Source organism: Dermacentor albipictus, chromosome 3 (genome assembly GCF_038994185.2).
Source record: "Dermacentor albipictus isolate Rhodes 1998 colony chromosome 3, USDA_Dalb.pri_finalv2, whole genome shotgun sequence".
Lineage (NCBI taxonomy): Eukaryota > Metazoa > Arthropoda > Arachnida > Ixodida > Ixodidae > Dermacentor > Dermacentor albipictus.
In genome coordinates this window covers 40497041-40517363 of record NC_091823.1, presented here as the reverse complement: position 1 = coordinate 40517363, position 20323 = coordinate 40497041, and the positions used below count along the sequence as shown (strand labels likewise).

At 46.4% G+C, this 20323-nt stretch overlaps 1 protein-coding gene and 1 pseudogene across 2 annotated transcripts in view; one reads left to right on the top strand and one right to left on the bottom strand.

Annotated features, from left to right (window-relative positions):
- The window catches only part of CngA (Cyclic nucleotide-gated ion channel subunit A), a 371493-nt gene that overhangs the window by 118455 nt on the left and 232715 nt on the right, over window positions 1–20323 (top strand). The window lies entirely within an intron of this gene.
- On the bottom strand, window positions 5285–5464 carry LOC135902625 (U2 spliceosomal RNA; annotated as a pseudogene).

Below are 20323 nucleotides of genomic sequence, written 5' to 3'. Positions count from 1 at the left end.
AGTTTCGTTTACTAGGCTGCGTTGCCGAATTCCAACACTTAATTTTTACTTGTACAGATGTGGTCTGGCGGTATCCCCTCTATGTTACCTCTGCAATGAACCAGAATCTATAGATCATATTTTATTATCGTTTCGGAGATTTTCTATTCACCGAAAACTGTGTCTAGCAATTCCGCTTCAAAATTTAGAATTGCCTTCAAGCAGTACTGTTATACTCTCTCTTGGAGCAGCAGTATTGGGATAAAGCCGCAGGAACGTTTGTCTAGCCATTTATAATATTCTATATGGCACAAAAAGAATGCCTTGTTAATAGTTCTCAGTTTCCACAATTTATTTATTTCTACTTCAATTTAGAAACTTCAAAAAGTAAAAGCACAAATTCACAGTTAAAATCTTACTACTGTTGTTATCCAAAATTTAGCCTACTCAAGTTTAAGTATATCTTTCATATTACATATTTCAGTAACGTTTTTTTTCCTTCTTTTTTTAGTATTCCTATCAACGCAAGGCTAACTATAATATTCATCACTACTTTATCTCATGTATTGACAGTGTATTTTTCATCTTAGATCCCTCTTCAGTCAAGAACTTTATTGAAGTCCTGAGGAGTTTCAATCCGTTGGAGATCCCACGCGGGGAACTCCTCCGGCAGAAACCGTAGGCGACACCCAAGTCGGGACAGGAACGTGGTGACGCTCCGCCAGTTCTTGGGCCCTCTGGACGGCCTTGAGTTGGAGTTTGAGGTCCGGGCTTTTGAGGGCCTCTTCCCATTCGGGCTCACTGGAGAGAGGGCCCTTTGGTAACGCGGTACATTGCCATAGCATGTGCGAGAGTGAGCAATAAAGTTCTGGGCAGTCTGGGCAATTTGCCGGGATTTCTGAGTTATAGTGACTTAGAAGGCCTCGTGACGGATACGAGTCCGTTTGTAGCATTCGAAACGCGGCCGCCTGCGCACGCGGTTACCCTACCGAGCGAAATTAGAGACAAATACAAAGTCTCACCGTTTCCCAGAAACGTCCACCCACAACACAACGTGGGTAGGCGCCGGGCCCGCGCCCGCGCGATTCTCGACCGCATCGACGCGGATCGTGAAGCCACCGCATTTGTGGACGCGGCCCAGTACGGCAGCACACCCACTTTCGCAATAGCGGTCGTGGACGGCAACGGAACGCTACGATCATCCGCATCGGTTAAAACGAGCACCAGCGCTAAAGCGGAACAAATAGCCGTAGCCATTGCCATGGCAGACCCCACATTTACTTATGTCTTCACGGACTCGCGTGCCGCAATTCGGGCCTACGAATGCGGCAACGTATCTAAAGAAGCAGCGCGTATACTACTAGCGAGCTCAAAGGAGAGCAAACGGTGCCTCTCCTGGTTCCCCGCTCACATGGGGAAAGACATTCACCCGCAAAAAGCTAACCTCAATGAAACGGCCCACGACCGTGCGCGAGAACTTGCCCGCCGCGACGGTCCCACGGCCTACGAGGGGCTGGACATTCAGTTTAATGACCCGCTGCTCACTTACCAAGAGATCACCTCCCACTATCGGAAAGGCAGAACCAAATTCCCGCTCCCACACGCCAATTTCATCTTAGATTATAAATTTATTTTTATTTTGTGTTATTTTTTATTAACTAACTTATTTCGTTTTTTTCAATCATGTTACCACCCGATTCGTGACCTATCCCCGATAGTGGATTTGTGCCATTAATGAGGCTTCATCATCATCATCATCATCATCAATGGTCTGGCAGTTTTTGTTGTGGTGGCCTGAAATGGCGGCTCGAAGTCCTTGGACTCGGGCGGCATCTTCGGCTTGCCGGACGGCCCAGAGCTGGTCTGCCAACTCTGAACTTTTGAGAGCCGCCTCCCAGCGGCGGCGACGCCGACGGAGAAGGTCCCAGGCGACCACCGCAGCCGGGGCGGCGTCGGGAAGAAGCAAGCTCGAGGCTTCCCGTACTGTGGTAACGGCCGCGATTATGGGCGCGTCGCCAACGGAGCTGGTTTCATCACCGTTGTTGCCGGCACATTCCCAGAGCATGTGTCGCAGCGTTGCTCTCTGTCCGCAATCTTTACACGCATCTGTTGGATATAAACCCGGGTAGCTGTGATGTAAAACGACGGAGCTAGGGTATGTGTGTCTGGAGCTAGCGTAAAGTTACAGCCTCGTTCGTGTTTAATTCACCGTGTGGTGGCGGGAATGTGCGTCTTTCTAGTCCGTAGTGTTGGGTAAGGTCTCTGGACATGTTTAGGCGATCGCGCCACGCCCACTGTGTTTCTTGTTGCTGCATTTCTGTCGTAGTGTCCCGATCCGGCAGATCCGATGCCCCGCTCTCGGGGGCGGAGGCGGCCACATAATCTGCTGCGGCTCGGAGTGTGAGACCTCGAGCCGTGGCGTGGGCCGCCTCTTTGCCCGCGAGCGGAACATCCGTGTGTGCCGGGGCCCAGAGGAGGAAGACCGTAGAATTTTGGGGTTGCGACGGCGATGAAAAGTCGCCGTCGTCACAAATTTGGAGTGTGCGGGCCGCTTCCCGCGAGACGCGACCGCGCGCGACGCCGCGGATTGCCGCCTGCGAGTCGCTGATCACGATCCCAGCGTTCGGCACCGCGGCGAGTGCTAGGGTTATCGCGGCTTCTTCGGTCGCCTCCGTGTGTCCCGTGGTCACCGTGGCGCTCGCGAGGCACTTACCCGTGCGTTCTACAACCGCGATCGCGTGTGCGCTTCTCTCTCCTCCATATCGCGCAGCGTCTACGTACACCGCCTCGCTGCTGTTGCCAAACTTCTTCTGAAGGTCGCTTGCTCGTTTCTTGCGTCTCCCGGCGTGGTGCGAACGATGAATAGGATGCCAGACACTCAGTATTATGTTGCCGTGAAACTGCAGAATAAGTAACAGAGAAAAAAATTTTGTCTTACAAATTTGATTGGTAGAGGCAAGACAGGATAGTTATCATTTATGCGCAAGGGGGCAGAGGATTGCTTAAATCGTTCCACAATGAATAATGTTGGCGGGTTACGCGTTCCGTTCGGAAACCGCAAGTGGGAAGAACGAATTCCTAAATACGTTAGTTTTGCAAGAAAAATCTCTCACCTTATTGATGCGGTACGAGCGTGTGGAGTTTGGTTAGACGGTGAAATATATGCACTTTCATCTGTGGCTAATCGGTTGTTATAGAGCAAACAAAAAAAACTTCACTCTTTTAGTAATTGCATTGACTCTTTGATGCAAAGAGAGATTATGGAGACGTGCGCCAACAGTACGGGTTAAAAATGAACCTAGCTCATTTGCTTTGGACCATCTCAAGTTTAATGACGTTAGTCTATGTGTACCGACCCCAGACAAGAGCTTAGTACTCTATTCAAAGCAGTATAAATATTTGGTGTCCCGGAATTTTTATGTTTTCCGAAGCTTTTCCTAATGTCCGTCTAATCCGCCTTACGATGATACAATGTTGCATAATCACATGTTTGCATTGTTCTGTTCGCTACATTGTCACAAGTTACCTTTTATTTTTGGACGCTCTATTCCGTTTATTCATGTCAATGCTTGTCCTTCGGTTACTTTAATTAATTATTATTCCTAATAGGAATGCACGTCGAGGTTGTCGTTTTCCCGTCGACTTTGGTTGTAACGACTTTCCTTTCTTGACCAAGAAGCCATGTGGGTCCATCCCGAAGATAGTGAAGTCTATGGCGGAATGTGATCATTTAAACTATATTGACGCTAATTATGACCACACCGTTAATGTACATACTGTGTGACTAATTGTCTCTTCTTGTCTGATTTGGACCTGCGTGTTGATACCTTTTGGGACTTGCTACTACATCAAAAAGTAACGAAATTGCCCCTTTTGGCAAGAGGTTAAAGGCATAGATTGCCAGATCCTAGATGTGCCAAACCTCTATGATGTCAGTAACGAAAACGTTGTCGTCTAATTCGTACAAAGAATTAAATAAATAAATAAATAAATTGACCTATAGCACGTCTTTACTCCTTGATCTTGGTTATGTGGTTTTTAAGCACAAATTATGCTTGTCAAGAGGATTTGTATAATTATGCTCATCATATGACTTGTGAGCATCCTTGTGAACATATCTTTCTGTGATTGCGATTGTTCAAAGAAAATATTTTTAACCAAAAGCAGGGCATTGCGTGTGTTATTTGGTAGTTATAGTTACAAAGAAAGTCTCGAACTTTCAGCTGCCGACAACAAAACACTCCTGGTTCTTTTCTTTAAATATAACGCTCACTTTTTACCTCCCAAATTTCAGGAAATATAAACCTGGAAATGAAGAACCCTACGCATGATCCATGGAGGCATCATGTAAGAAGCTCATGAAAGCTGGATGAATTATGATGAATTGTCCTGATTGGAGGCTTTAAACAGACATGGCGCTCTAAATATGTATACGTTTACTACATTACAGTGGTAGCTTGGGTGTGGCTAGCTCGCGTTGAAGCTATAAACATACATAATAACAGCATGAATCTGTGGAGCTTCGCATTCAACCCAGAGTGGTGGAGAGGTTTGCACTGTGGCATTCCGCCAGTACCGTATCTCTGCAGTGTTAGCTCAAATCGCCACCGATGAACCGAGAATCTTTAAAACGGTGTTCCGGTGTTTTCATCGTATTGTGTATTGTGTAAGCAACGTCCAAGTCTTATTTCGAGGTTAATGATGCTTGAAGGCTTTGGTCGTATGAATAAGTAAACTGCGCAAATTGGTGTTTCGCCTCCTTTGGAAGTTTATTAACTACAGCGATCAGTTGAGCTAGTTGCGCAGTCTTGGGCTGCATGTGTTAACCACCATAAATCGCTCTGTGTAATAGGGCTACTCAGTATAGGTGCGGGTCGGGGTGGACACTTGACGAATTGGAGGGACCTCTTGTTCTTCTCCCACTAGAATGTCTCGCTCCTCTTGGCCTTGTTGATCTGGCGCGATAGCTTCAGTGATACGCAAGCCATTCGGGCAATATTCAGCATTGCGGCGTATATGTAGCCCCCTCACAGCGGACGTCATGCTATTGCAAGACTAGAGTCGCGTGTAGTCGGCAACCTCCTTGGATTTTTTTATAAATTCCGCAGTGTTGTCATCATGACGACATGACGGTGACTACTTATTGTTTGGGATAGACATAGCTGGAAAACTTTGTCGTGGTGTGTGCCCTTAAGAATTGTTTGGCGCAATAGAATTCATTTTTTTTTACCGCGAAGCTGTACATGGCTAGGTTCTGAATAAATTATATGCGTCTATTGAGCCGTGTAGATCGAGAATTTTTTCCCATACGTCGGCCGATCCCGAAGATGGAGCAGAAACGGGCCGATCCGCGGTGGAGGTGAAGCAGGCTTTAAGCACTCCGCCAACTTGCAAAAATAAGTTTAATGTCTTAGATCCAAATATAACCCATATCAGATATTAAGCTGATAAGAACAGATACTACACTTTGACCCGCGCCGGCCATGTCCACGTCCGCACCGCGCTCTCTTTGTCGGCGTTCCAAGCGTTTGCGTATCTCCTTTCCTCTTCTTCCTCTCTCCCGTGGTGGCGCGCCCGTAAGCGTGCTGCCCGCCAGGGCCGCGAGGCGGAAAGAAATGCGAACCATCCAAGTGGTCCCGATCCCGCCAACTTGGAACGTCTCACCGGAGCAACGTCCAGTTTTCAGAGGGAGTTTCTGGGGAACCAATTTTGTGTGGCCTTTGTTATGTGTGACCGTTTGTGGTTCTCGAGTGACTCCACAACCATTACTGCACTGCGGTACGTCGACCAACGCACGATCGCCTTGGCTACGGTGAAGCAGTGCGTGCCCGCGGAGGGCGGTGAGGTTCGTGTTTGTTCTACGTGCTTGGATTAGTTAGTAAAAGGTGTCGTGCCGCGTTTTGCGACAATACATGGGTATGTACACCCCCCGGTGCCCCATCATCTTCCGAGGCTCAACATCGTGGAGGAGCGACTAGTCGCACCTCGCCTTCCATTTATGTGCATACGGCGTTTGACGCATGGCAATGGACAGTTCGCCATTAAGGAGCCCACATGCACAGTTTCGCTGGTGATCCACCTTCACAGTGTGGAGTGGCACTGACTTTTAAAAAAAATATTTTTCGTCAGGGCGGTCCGTCAGGGCGATCTCGGGCGGTCCGTACGAACTGGGAAACTGCGGAACCCCTCAGGGCTCGGTCCTACCCCCCTACTATTTAATATCGCCATGCATAAACTCTCTGAAAGGCTGGCCGCACTTCCAAAAATAGGCCACGTAATCTATGCAGACGATATCACAATCTGGTCCCCGGGGGGATCTTTGGCCGATCTAGAGCAATCTCTCCAGGCGGCCTTAGATGTAACGGAAGAATTTCTTACATGCACGGGTCTCAAGCTGTCACCGACCAAATCTGAACTCCTCCTCTACAGACAGTCGAGGCAGGGCGTTAGGAACCTCGAGCCTCTGGAAACGCTGCCAGTCGAAATTACAACACGAGAAGGGCACCCCATTCCGAGGGTGAACTCCATCAAAATTTTAGGACTTCTAATCAACGCCAAAGGCTGTAATGCAGAAGCTCTAAACAAGCTGAGCGCGCAGGCGAAAAACATACTAAGACTCATAACTAGAATCGCAAGCAAAAGGGGGGGACTCAAGGAGGACAACCTACTCAGGGTCTTCCAAGCTTTCTTTATCAGCCACATTACTTACACGGCACCGTACCTCAAGTGGAGCAAAATTGAAAAGAACAAACTCGACACACTCATCAGGTCCGGCGTCAAAAGAATACTTGGTATTCCACAATCCGCTAGCACATTAAAACTACTTGAACTCGGAATTCACAATACCACAGACGAATTAATTGAAGCACAGTTTATTGCACAGATCTCCAGGCTTTCGTCAACTAAGCCGGGTATCAAAATTCTTGATGAAGCTGGTCAACTCCCTATACAGGCACCGCTCAACCGACACCCCCTGTCTAAATTAGCCCGTGAAGGTATAAAGGTCGAGCCCGTGCCGAGGAACATCCACCCAATATATAACGAAGGTCGCAGAAGAGCGCGGGCTAGAGCCATCCTTCGACGAATAGATCCTTACGGGGCAGATGCATTCTTCGTTGACGCCGCCAAATATGGCAGCGAAGACAAGTTTGCAATCACGGTCGTTGACGCGCGCGGAACGCTTATCAGTGCCGCATCAATCTACGCCAAACACGCGAACGAGGCGGAGGAAACCGCGATAGCCTTGGCTCTTCAAGCCGCAAAAGGCCCGGCGTCCATTTTCTCCGACTCGCGCACGGCGGTCAGGGCTTTCTCGTCCGCTCTAGTTTGTAAACACGCAGCCAACATCGTTAACAGATGCTTTCGTATTAATACGCGAGAAGAAACAGCAGGTCATATCAACATAGCATGGTTCCCGGCACACATGGACGATGCAACTAACCGAGCGGGTTGCAACCCTAACAAGCGGGCCAACTGCCTGTCGCGTGAATTCACGAACCGCGCCAGAGCTAGCAGTTTGGCTCTCCCGCAGGATTGCCCCTTCAAAGATAAACTTACAACCTTTCACGAAATTACGTCACATTACAGACACAGCAGGAGAAAATTCCCTCCCCCCAGTCCGAAACTGAACAGGGCTCAGGCTGTTACTTTCAGGCTTTTACAGACGAGATCGTACCTCACCCCGAGAGCGCTTAGTTGGATAGACCCGAACTTTCCGCAATCGTGCTCCAAATGCGGTCACGCGTGCTGCTCCTTCGACCACATGCTCTGGCTGTGCCCGTACAACGCGGGCTCCGACTTTCATAACGAGTCCAAGTGGGACGCCTTGCTGAAGAGCTCGGATTTCACAAGCCAACTACAGGCCGTCCAGAGGGCCCGCGACGTCACGGAGAGTCACCATCTCCCTGTCCCGTCGTGGGTGGAGCCACCAACTTGATCGGGGAGCCTTCGGTTGCCCCCTAATCAAGTTCCTCAGGACACTCCAATAAAGTTCTTGTCACTGTCACTGTCGTCAGAAAGGATAGAGTGGCCTCACGAACCCTGTGACTTCGCCCTTTGCAGAAAACCTCGACAAAAACGATGTGGAAGCAGGGGATAGGGGAGGTCACCACTTAGTTAAAGCGTTTTAAGTGAAGCGTTAGGCTTGTGAAACGCTCAGCATGAGTCGCAAGCCACAAAGAGGTTAAAAACGAAATGGGATCGAGGAGCGGAGTGACGCGAACGTGAGGAAGCCTATACCGGGCTTCAAAGCAAGTCGATAGATCAAGGATCTGTTGGCGAAGAACCAAATCAAGAGAAAAGCTTGTCTTGTTACTTCAACCGCGGGCTGCGCAAAAGAACCGGCAAAACGCCGTGACCACTGCACAAAACCCAGTATTTCGTCTTGGGGTCAAGAGCACAAATAAAACATTCACCATGGCATAGTGGAAGAACTACCTCGGTTTTTCTCTTGTCTCTAGCGTCAATTCGGCCCGGTGCGGCAAAAGAGGAAAGACCGGGACGGAAGTGAAGAGGAAACGGAAACGGGCGCGCGGGCGACCCGATGATAAACATACTTCTTTTCCTCCTGTCCCCGCCCGCCTTTCTGTGCGCGTTCATAATAGGCGACAGTCTCCTCTGTTGACCCTCGGCTTTCGGTATTGACACTGCGGATTTCGAGCAGCTGGGGACTTTTATTGGCTCGTTCATTCCATGGGTGTGTGTGTGTGTGTTCTTTTTTTTTTGAGCCAACTTTATTCAGGCACGTGCTGTGGCCCGTTGGTCGAGCTTCTCGTAATCGAGTGTACGTGCGAAAACGTTCATTGTTACGGCAGCAAACGTAGGTTGGGTCGTCCAGTCGTACACCGGAAGATTCCTTGGCGCAACGAGTTACGCGGAGAACGCACCGTCGCTAGCTGTACGCAGAATTGGTTGAATCGACAGCGAGAGTTTTCCGACGATGCGTAGGCTTCTAAAAGAAATGCTACCGAAAATTCTGAGAATTGTCTACTAATGCGTAAGCATTCTTCGGTTCGGCTGTTACTTCGTGTTTGCTTATTTTTTTTGTCCCCCTTGCGTATGCAAGTATAGCCATCGCTTTTCAGGTGAAATCCGTGTACTCAATGGTGTGGAGATTAGTTGCCAGGAAGCTGCATGGCGCCTTCTAAGCGATCGTATCAACTAAGCCGGAACGCCATCACAGCCGGTTTCACCGCAGCTGTTTTTCACTTCCTTTTATTTTATTTCCTCTTTGTCCGTTTTTTTTGTTACGACAGTGACGAGGCGATGGCGTCACCAGTTTTTTAATGCCACCAATATATTATTATTATTATTATTATTATTATTATTATTATTATTATTATTATTATTATTATTATTATTATTATTATTATTATTATTATTATTATTATTATTATCATTATTATTATTATTACATGTACCAAACAGTTATTCATATTTTTATTCTGTTATTTTTATGCTAAGTACCCACACAGCAAGCTTCTCTGCACGCACAGCTATAATGCAAGAAAGTAAGCTTTCAAGGCCGCCTGACGAGGATGCTTCTCTCTGATCAATTTTATCTTGTTTTGCTTCAATTGTTCCTTATCGCTTATAATTTTATCAATCATTTGCTCTTACCTTGTTTTAACGATTAAATATGTTCACAAATTACGCATTGGCGCGCAGATTCAAGATTCAAGGTATTACACTTATCGCGAGACAGATTTGCACGCATCAAAAGCGTTAGCGAAGAATCGGTTGCTATCACAGCATCGATGCGCTGGGGTGATCCCAAGCACACCGAAGTGACATGGCAGTTGTGCGCACAATAAAACTTCCAGTTCCTCTTCGCAGTGCGCCGTAACATTCCTTGCAATTATTGAGATAGCCCTCCACGAGAACGACTTTGACTAATGCGCTGTGTAGCAGAGACTCAGCTAATGCCTCGAATCCGATTATGTAGATCAGAATTGGCTCATAGAACTGTATGGGGACATATTAACAGGTAAAAACTACGACATGCTGTAAACAACCGAGGCTTTGCTTTGTTAAAAGGGCGTAAGGATGTGATAGGCGCCTTTTTCGCAGGACACATTTTTGTTTCTTTGTTAGATGCAGCTACCGCGAGGACAATTCCTAAACTGCAATTATTGCACGTCCTATACAAAGCCTCGTGGATGATTTGCAGTTAGAACTATTTGGTTTTCACAAGGAGATTTCATATACGTCTACTAAACACTGTTTCTCAGCTGTTGATGAGACAATTAATGCCGAGTCACTGCTCGAGCGTGGACTCGTCGAATCCGAGGCATTCGCCCCCTGGAATAACCGATGAGGTTGTCAACGCCAGCTTGGGTACTCGGTAAAAGTTGCGCCGCTCATAATGTGGATTGCGAATGTGGATCGACCGAAGTTACATGAAAGTGAAGCGATGATTGATTTGCCTTGCAGCCTGAGACCGTGACAAATGTGGTGAAGGTCATGAGAAAATGCAGCGGCTGACCCACAGCTAATTTCGGAATGAGAAGAATCTGTTCACTTAACTGTGGTTAAGCACACAAAGTAATGTTCATTCTGCTCTCTTCGTTCAGATTTCCGCTTATTCTCGCCGAACTCTAGCTTGTCGTGGAATTGTTATTCTTTATTTCACACAAGCTCCTGCTGGAAATGTCACAGGTGGCTTCACCGCTTTCGAAGGTACTATTTTGTGTTTACACTCTGGCAGGACAATCTGAGACTCCTCACCTTGGCAGTTGTATGGTGCGGTAGTCACAAAAAATCGCACTTGTTTCTATCTGTTCAGAGCCAACTTTTCATTGCCTGCCTTCTACGCCAGTCAGTGGAGAGCGTAATTCGAACGGCAGCTGCGCTGCTCTCACGCTAAGCTCAGCGGTGAAATCTACGCTTCGATTTCTTTTCTCTTTTTTTCGCTCTCTCTCTCTCTCGAAGTGTTTTATAGCCATCGTCGCACTCAGGCCATCGGCGCTCTCGAATGAAACTCTTGTGGCTGCATGGCAAGTCCGCTCCTAGCGGCCCCTGGTGCGCTATTAGTGTCGAGAACAAAGTGGCGGCTGCTATATACCTGTCAGGTGTCCCTTCGGATAAACGTCCGCTAGAAGAGGCAATTTAGACCCAGCCGTACCGCGGGAAGTGACGGCGCCGAACCTTCATTAGCGCGACGATAGACGCTCCCTGTAGCTTGTCACAAAAAGAAAAGGACGGAGCCTTAGGTAAGACGATGGTGTGCGCTCGGCCTGTTTTCGGTGCTACGTTCGCGAGAGGCCCCCCCCCCCCCCCCCCCCCCCATGTCACGCCATAAAAGCAGGGGGACGCGAGTCCAGCCGGAAGCCGCCTCTGCAGCCCTTCGAGCAGGAAGACCCTCCCTCGCCTTCCTGTCGCGTCAGTGCCGCGACTCGGCGAAAGGTTGTGCCCTTGGCGTGCGTAAAATGACCCGTACGGCCACCAGTAGTTAAGACACCATATGCGTACGTGTGTTGAGTTACTGGGCTTGTCTTAACGAAGCTGTATTATTAGCGCAGGAAACACGGACCTGAAATCGACAGATCTCGATGATGGGGCTGTAAGTCTATATGTGCGCTTCCGTATGAGTGCACCCCCCTTTTCTTTCTTTCTTTCTTTCTTTCTTTCTTTCTTTCTTTCTTTCTTTCTTTCTTTCTTTCTTTCTTTCTTTCTTTCTTTCTTTCTTTCTTTCTTTCTTTCTTTCTTTCTTTCTTTCTTTCTTTCTTTCTTTCTTTCTTTCTTTCTTTCTTTCTTTCTTTCTTTTATTTAACCACATGCCTCTCCCTAGGTTAGTGAACCGGACTTGCACGTGGTGGACATCCCTGCTTTTTTTTTTCAGTTTTCTCTCTTTCTCATTCTCCGTGGCGGGACAAGGGAAAGGGGATACGCTATTCCAGTGACCACGTTTCTGCAAAACGACTTGACAGAGAAAAAAAGATGCTGCTTCTACGAAAAGAAGGGTTCCGCACGTACGTCTTTGGCCGATCATCTGCGCTTTCCCTAAGTACCCGTGTAACCCCATTCTATGGAATGAAGATCACCATCGTAATGTTCTCGCCCATACCGTTATTATGGGGTTTTATGGGGGAAATTGGCGTAATAGAAGGTGTAAACAAAAATTTATGAGCTATTCCACTCTGTGATTAAGACGAGCAGCCAGGTGTGGTGTGTTTTACCTCAATCGACGCATTTATGTATATTATTATTATTATTATTATTATTATTATTATTATTATTATTATTATTATTATTATTCATGGACACAGACAACGAATGCGTATTCTGACTATGGAGTGATTTATTCTTATTCTTCTATGAAGTAGTGACGTGTGCAAGTACCCCGCATGGCAGACGGGAATTCTGTAGCGTCTACAACTGCCGTGTGAACTAACTAACTATGGCAAGTAAATGAAACTCGGCGTAAGGATATAATCGCCATTGAGGTCAATTTTAATAATATTTTGTTTCGGAATAGTTTTGATAAGACTAGAGTTAGAGCTGTTTTCTGTAACCATACTCCCTATACATATAGAGGGCCAGGTATTGGCAGCAGCGGGGAATTCTGTAACGTTTACAACTTCACTGTGAACTAACTAATTATGGCAAGTAAATGAAACTTGGCGTAATGATAGAGTCACCGTTGCGGCAAATTTATGTTTTTTTTTAAATGTACCTACGTTGAATTGATGGCTACGGAGCATTCGCGAGAAACTGGAGACGAAAATTTTTTCGTGTCGACGCGACGCGTAGACGGATGGACAAGAAGAGGAAAAGGAAACATGGATGGTGCGACTGTGTGCTGTTTTCTATTCTAACACGTCTTAAATCGAGAATTTGGGACAATAGAGCTCTATGTAAGAATAGTTCTTCATAGCGAGCACATTATATATTGAACACGGCAGAGCAATAGTTTGAGCAGTTCTGAACGAAGCAAATCCATGGTTATTCGACATTCGGCTTACAAAGTCACTTACTGCACGTCCTTAAGTACCAAAGTGTATGGAAGAAGGCAAATGAAAATGAAATAAGAACGATAAATCAGAAACGAAATTATCAATTACAAACAGAGTGGGCTAACTTCATGTCCCAAAGCCAGAGGGAAGAAGAGCCCCATGGTCCGCTTGGACGAAAGTCAGTATATCGAGGCAGCGCCGCAGTCTTGACGAATTGCATTATCGCAGCCGAATTTCGTTCTTAACGAAACCCTTCTGCAATGAGCTTTGTGGTACGTGCTCTCTGTCCAAGAGCAGAGACCGACCGGCTTCGGGGCAGTCGGCTCTCTTGACCTTTCCGCTGAACACGGAGCTCGCCGGTTCGATGAAGTGGCCGCGCAAACAAAGTTCTCATGTCCTCATCGCAGCATTCACCAATACAATAAAAAAGAAGGAAAATCACATGCGATGAAGTGCCTTTGAGTGAATAAATTTTGTCACAGGAGAAGAAAGGTATCTTCCGGCTGAACGATGGTAGGAAACAGTACGTTAATCAACATTGACCAAGGCGCGCGATGCAGAAGGAACAAAATGGGGCTGGCGAAAGGGTCAGTCCTTGAGCCCTTCGCTCCTGCGAAGGACTCAAGTACTCGTGCTGTTCGTTCGAAGTCCGGGAATCCGCTTTGCCGGAGAAGAATAATTGCTCGACGCTCAGAACACACAGTGGATATGAGAGGGGGAGAGCAGGGGTCATCAAGAGTGACGATCCTGCTGCCCCGAATCAGATCGACACGGAGATACTGTTTGGCTGCCCCAATGCGTGGACACTGCTGGGCCTTTGTTTGCGGTACAACTTGCGCGGAAGGTTCAGCGGACGCTGTCAGGTTTTAGTGCCGCACCATCGCTCATCTCTTTCAGAGGAACCATAGTCTAGTTCTCGACTACGGTTCATTTAGTTTTAGCACGTCGCAAGACTGGCTGGCGTGTTTGACTGAGAAGAAGGGGGCAAGTAAATGACGACACTTGAATTTCAAGTGTGGAACACGTGCCAACACGCATGGGCAAGGCACGCGAACAGCGAGTTGAAGCTCAAATGGAGAAGGTTGACGTCAAATTTAACATTGCCATTTCATAATGTACTCATATCTTGTATTTCACAATTTTTGCATCGTGAGTGCGAGAAACGAGCCCTTCCACCGAACAGCATTCCCAGTTCAATACAAGCAGTTAAGCTTCCAAACATCGGAAAGAATTGATCTTGCGTGGCATATAATAGAATAGCTTCACTGTTTGAGACGTTCGAGGCTTTTCGAATACATACGCCGCTCGTGCACGGCGCGACAAAAATGGTTAAGACGTTTATTCCAGTTTCTGATCCTCCCATCTCAACGTCTAACTCCTGGATGCCGAGATGTATTTTATCAACAAAAGTACCGTCTGAAGCTCTTCAAGCTATTCGTTATTGTCACTGACCGCATTTGCTGACCATATCCGCCTATGGCGCGTGGCCGAAACGCAGCTTAAGGTTAAATTTAGTAGAAGCTCGCAGAAATGCGTTAGAAAAAAAAAATGAAGAGTGTGCATCCCTACGTGACCGGAAAGCTTGAAAACGTAGCTTGCGGTGTAAGCACCGTTTTCAAACTTCTATGCGTCCAAAACCATCCCGTTTTCAACGAAAAGAGAAGAAACTAACTCTGCTGCTTTTGTTTCTGCTTCGTTCCTCTCCTTTCATCGTGAAGACCCTAGGAACGTACGTCTACAAGTCGTAGAGAAAATGTGCGAAGTACGGTGAAGTGCAAACAAAGACACAGTGAAGCGACAGGATAAGCATAAGGGGCAGCCGAGTGGAGAGCAGCCAAGCACGGTAAAGAAGAGTTAGAAGCTGGCGTAGCTAGGAGGGGTAAATGGGAAGGGATAGGCCGAGGGGCGTGCGGCTTACTTTGTGAAGGAAAGCGCGGTTGACGCATCGGTGCGGAGTTTTGTGTGTGGAGGCTTGAGATGGAGACAGCTTCGAGGGCAAGGAAAAGACCTCGCACGAGAGAGGTGCGTTCGGCTTGGCATATGCTGATGGAATAACCGGGATGACAGGGGCTTACAGACGACAGAAACCTCGTGTCTCTCCGCACAGCCGGCGACGGAGCTGTTTCGCATGCAGCCGTCCGTTCTGTGGACGTTGGTGGCAGGCAAGTGGAAATGGCTCTCGACAGCTTGGAATCAAGCGAGACGAGAGTCATCACTTTTTGTAATGCTGAAAAAGAAACGGTCAGCCATGCAGCCTGCTTTTAAATTTGCTGTTCCGCTTTGCTACAGGGTCACAAAGTGCTGCACACGACCCAATTATCAAACGGTTGTCTGATCATTTCCTGTCCGAATAGGCGTAATCTCTTCGTAAAAAGAAGAGGGCAAATGTCCCCGAAACGTCACCTTAGTAAGCGGTGTCGCAATTCTTTGAGACATTTTCGTTTTGACATATGACACGCTTGGAGCATCCAACCCGCTTTGAAATGCATTTTGATAACAGCATTGAAGACCCGAGTTGCGGATACCATAATTGCGTGACATAGCAGTGTTCCTATACAACTCTCACTACTTGCATACGTTAATAATACAAAAAAACTCTTATGTATTAGAAGCCTGAGTCGTCGGCACCTCTAGCTCTAACTGAAATCACACACAATGAGACTTTATTTTTTAGTTTAAGGTATTTTTGACCTCATGTTGATTGGTCACTATAATCCACTGAATGCAACTTTCACAGTCACTGCGTTATCCGCCATTGTAGCAGCGTTTCTACTGCTGCGTTTTTTTTTGTCACTTTTCCTAAAAGCACATAATTTAGATGACGTCATCATCTAACCTCGCGATCTTTGGTGGCGCAATAAACGATGTCAACTTGTTCGTTCTTGTTCATTTTATTTTCTCGAAGTTTCACTGGGCGCGCCCGATTTCGTAATCCTCATAGATAAGTAAATGCTCGGCCGGAGCTGAATGTGGTTACCTCTCTATTCAAAATATCGGCATACTTTCCGTCCTCGGCTCGATGTCCTTTCGTGTGGACGCAACGAAATGCCGGAACTTATGGCCCACTGAAAGGCTGCAGATTGTTCTTTTTTTATCTTTACATCCCTCTTCTTGTTTTACACTATTCGATACAATATTACATACACTAAAGGAGATATCGTTGCCGCTGGGATAGGCAGGCACGAAGAAGATGCTGTGTATGAATGGAGGAATGCCGAAAACGCGTGAATTCGCTTTCAAAGGCAACACGCGCGGAGAACGCGGCACCGAAGGGTGGGTGAAACAGAGGGAAAAAAAAAAAGGAAGCGAAGTGAGGAAGAAAGAAGTAAGTGAAAGGAGCATGGACGTTACATTTATGACTTGGTCTTTCTTTTTCTGCTGGAAGCATTATTCACCAAAAGGAAAGGAAAGTACCATCATTCCAGAATGCGATTGTGAGTGTGATTCATGACTCATTACCTGCCTTTCGTGTCATATCGCCATCGCATTGTTGTTGTGAAGGCAGTGTAATTGCGAACATGTGGAGCCGAACATCAAAAGGGACAAACCCGAGTGTTCAGGGAATTCGCTATTGCCTAGTTGCGCTAGTTGGAATCGGTTGGCGCAGAACAGGGGTAATTGGAGATGGCAGGGAGAGGCCTTCGTCCTGCAGGGGAAATAAAGTATGATGATGATGATGATTATGATGATGATGATGATGATGATGATGATGATGACCTACCACTTCGATATAGCATATACATAAGGAGTTGGATGTATTGTTTCATACTCCAGGACAAGAAAAAGTAATTAAGAAAGTGTTAGCGCTCAGTATAGCGCCTGCAGAATGATGAAAACAAGTATTCGCTACATCTATACACTTACATTTGCAAACTCTAGCAGATGACGTACGATAACGACTTACAAACGTAAGAAAATAATTTTACGCATAAGTGACATGTTGAATTGGACGCAGCATTTCTTTCCCCAAATAAATTGGCAGCATTCATGCACACCTATGAAATACGCCATTGGCTGATAATATCCACCGTCACCGTGCATTAGTAAACGTGCGCCGTTTCCTAGCCAGTACATTGGAAGGAAACCTGGCTGATGCCCACCGTGTGTTCCAGTTAGTATGAATAAAGATATACATTAATATTTTTACTGACAACATAAAAGAAAACAATACTTCAATTTGTTTTCCTTAGAAAGGATTTCATCTGCCTTCGGCATTTACCAGCGTCACTTACTATGGTAATATGTATTTTTTTATCCGATGTCTAAAGGCAGCGAAACGTACTCTGAACACCGCAATGGCCCTTCGAAGAAAAAAAGATACGTTCTGGCCCAGCACTGCATATTTCTATTATTTTTCTTCTTCTCTTTATTTTTTTTTCAGTTTCAGCTATTTTCAGAGAGAAGAAAGACATTATTGAAGAAAGGCTAATCGCTTGAAAGACCGGGCTGGATCGTTCAAGCATGTCCTAGCTATTATTTCGTCACTGACGCTCCAACGCGCTTCAAGGGGAAAAAGAAAAGAAAGAAAAGAAAGACATCACTCCCGTTTCTTTATGCCATCTTGCGACATAAGCTTTTTGTGGTCTAAACGTTTAATTCTTTTGTGTTCTTATTCAGTACTTTTTCGAAGTTCAAAGTATATGTCAAGACGCAACGAACAGTATACAGCCATTTGCGATCCTCAACTGAGTGAAAAGTTGACACAGAAAAGAAAAACTTAAGGCTGCTAAAATTGGCACCCCTCGCATTAGTTCTCATGCGAAAATAATGTGCAAGTGAAGGGGCGACCTTCAGTTACATCAATCATCAGCTTGCTGCGACACTTAACTGTTCTGCGCAATTTGGCTTGAAGGTGAAGTTATTGCTGATGATCACGAAGCGGCTGTTTTCCTCTCATTTGCAATAAAATTGTTCAATCAATCAATCAATCAATCAATCAATCAATCAATCAATCAATCAATCAATCAATCAATCAATCAATCAATCAATCAATCAATCAATCAATCAATCAATCAATCAATCAATCAATCAATCAATCAATCAATCAATCAATTTTGATCGGTGTCAGAGCGAGATTACCACGTATAACACGAGCGAGAGTAGGTGCATGAGGGAGCATGGGTGCGCGCTAGATTTATTTACGCTACAAGCACTGCGATGCAATGCATGCATAATATTAATCACTGCTACAGTATTTTGCGCGCTTTGCCCAGCATGGCAGCAATTTGCTAATAAAAGTTAGAGCTGGTCAGGTTATCCCCATCTTTCCTCGTGTTAGCTGGCGCTTTGAGACACTGTGTTAGACTGCATCGCCTTCGGGTAACGGTCTCATTCCTACGTCCTTTCTTCGTAGTACCTATGTGCTTCGAAAACACTGTGCGACGTTATACTGGATCCAGGATTGTCGGATTGATTGACTGTCTAACTTATTGATTGATTGATTGATTGATTGATTGATTGATTGATTGATTGATTTTAGGGTCCCAAGGTAACACTATGGTTATGAAAAACGCCGTCGTCGAGGGCTCCGGATTATTTTTTGACCCCCTCGGTTTATTTTCTTTTCTTTTTGAAGTGCGCATAAATTTAAGTAAAGGAGCGTTGTTGTGTTTGACATCAGTTTAAATGCGGCCTCCGCGGCCTGGGATTGCGCTCGTGACCTTCAGCATCGGTCCAGGTAACCGCGCAGATTTTGAATTTTCTTCATGGGAATAAGAAAGAACTAAGAAAGAGAGAGAAAGAAAATGCCTCATATCCAATGGGTTGCAGTCTACGTATATACAGCGAAGCTTTGTGTGAATGTACAAAAGAGTCGAAGCACGAGTTGATGCATATTGAATGCCCGCACAAAGTCACACGCAAGGTTCTATTCGGACATTGTGAAGAGGCTCATGCAATGCCGCCGCCATTGCCGCGGATGCGCGGAGGCGAGAGCCATCTGCTTGTGGTGCAAGGAACCAAGCGGAGCGCGCGCCTCGCGTACTCCTCTGTGATTGGTTGGGCAAGAGAACAGCCAGGCCGCAGCGCCTGTGGTCGCGAGACCCGGCCAGGTTCGCAAAGAAAAGCTTTTTTAAAGACCTGTAGTCATGCCATCTCTCCGTCACCATCTTCCTACATATGTCGTGCTGCTGTAGTCACATGTACACACGCTTAGATGCTTGTTCGCCACCGCGACAAACCACTGTTTCCCATACTTCACAATAATCTATTGCAATGTGTCAGGTAGGGAGCTGCATACGTGTATGTGTTTGCACGCAAACGTGAATGTAACCAAATTTTTTTTACAGCGCTTTGGTCCTGCTTTTTTTTGCGTTTTGATCTAAATTAACATGAAAATAGCTGCATTTGTCTCGGCGCACTGCGCCACTGGCAGCACCCGCATTTGTCGCCACTTCTCGTCTCTTGTGAAACGTAAAAAGCCGATCCCACTGCTTTATTTCGTTCAATTTACGCATCCAACCACGCAGCAACTAGCAAGCTTGACGAACCGATTCATCGTACGACCACAAAACACACACACGCACGCACGCACAGAAATGTTGGAGGACGCTTAAGCTTCGCCATTAAGAGCGAGAACGCTGGCGGCGAACGCTATGCACGAAGGCAAGCTTTCTGGTAAAAACGCGGCCTCTTGCGCGGGTCGATCTCCTGGTATTGTTTCGCGCTTTTAACATTTCAGTCTGAGAAGAGCAAACTAAAATATATGTGACATTGGAGTTTTCTTTTTTTTACATTTGTTGATAGGCTGCCGTTCTCGTGAAATGCGTCGTTCGGAATTCGGTTCGAAATTCGTTTTGCCGAAGCGACGCCCGACAATGGACGTGGGACGCCGACATCGGTATTGTGCGACACGGGGCCCTTAACGCTATCGTATTAAAAAACAGACAGCATGGACAGCCGTGATACACGAAGCTGTCAGCGTGTGCCAAATCTCGTGCTGCGTGCTTTTTGCCCACTAAACACTCCCGCGTGTACCAGAAGATAACGTGACCCGTATTAGCATAGGTCGGGAGAGGTCTATTGCATGCACTTTATTTCTGTCTCCTTTCTTTACCATTCACTCTGCCCCCTCCTCCTTGATAGTACACTCTAAAGATTGGCGAGAGATAAAATTGAGTGCGATATTATAGAGACGTATTTTGTCAAGTTGGAAAGAAGTGGATGCATCAGCACGGCACCGGCTATCACTAATGTAAAAACAGATTTTATTTGTTGGCAGGTTTGCTGGGATAGTGCGTGCATGTGTACACGTGGCTTCGGGTGAATAAGCATAAAGTTGTGTGTCAGCGCTGGTCCTTGTTGTCATGTGTTTCTTCCAGTCCTCCTCTTGCTTGCGCTCAAAACATTTCTCCATGATGAACGAACTACACTCGCGGGCAACTTTCTGTGGC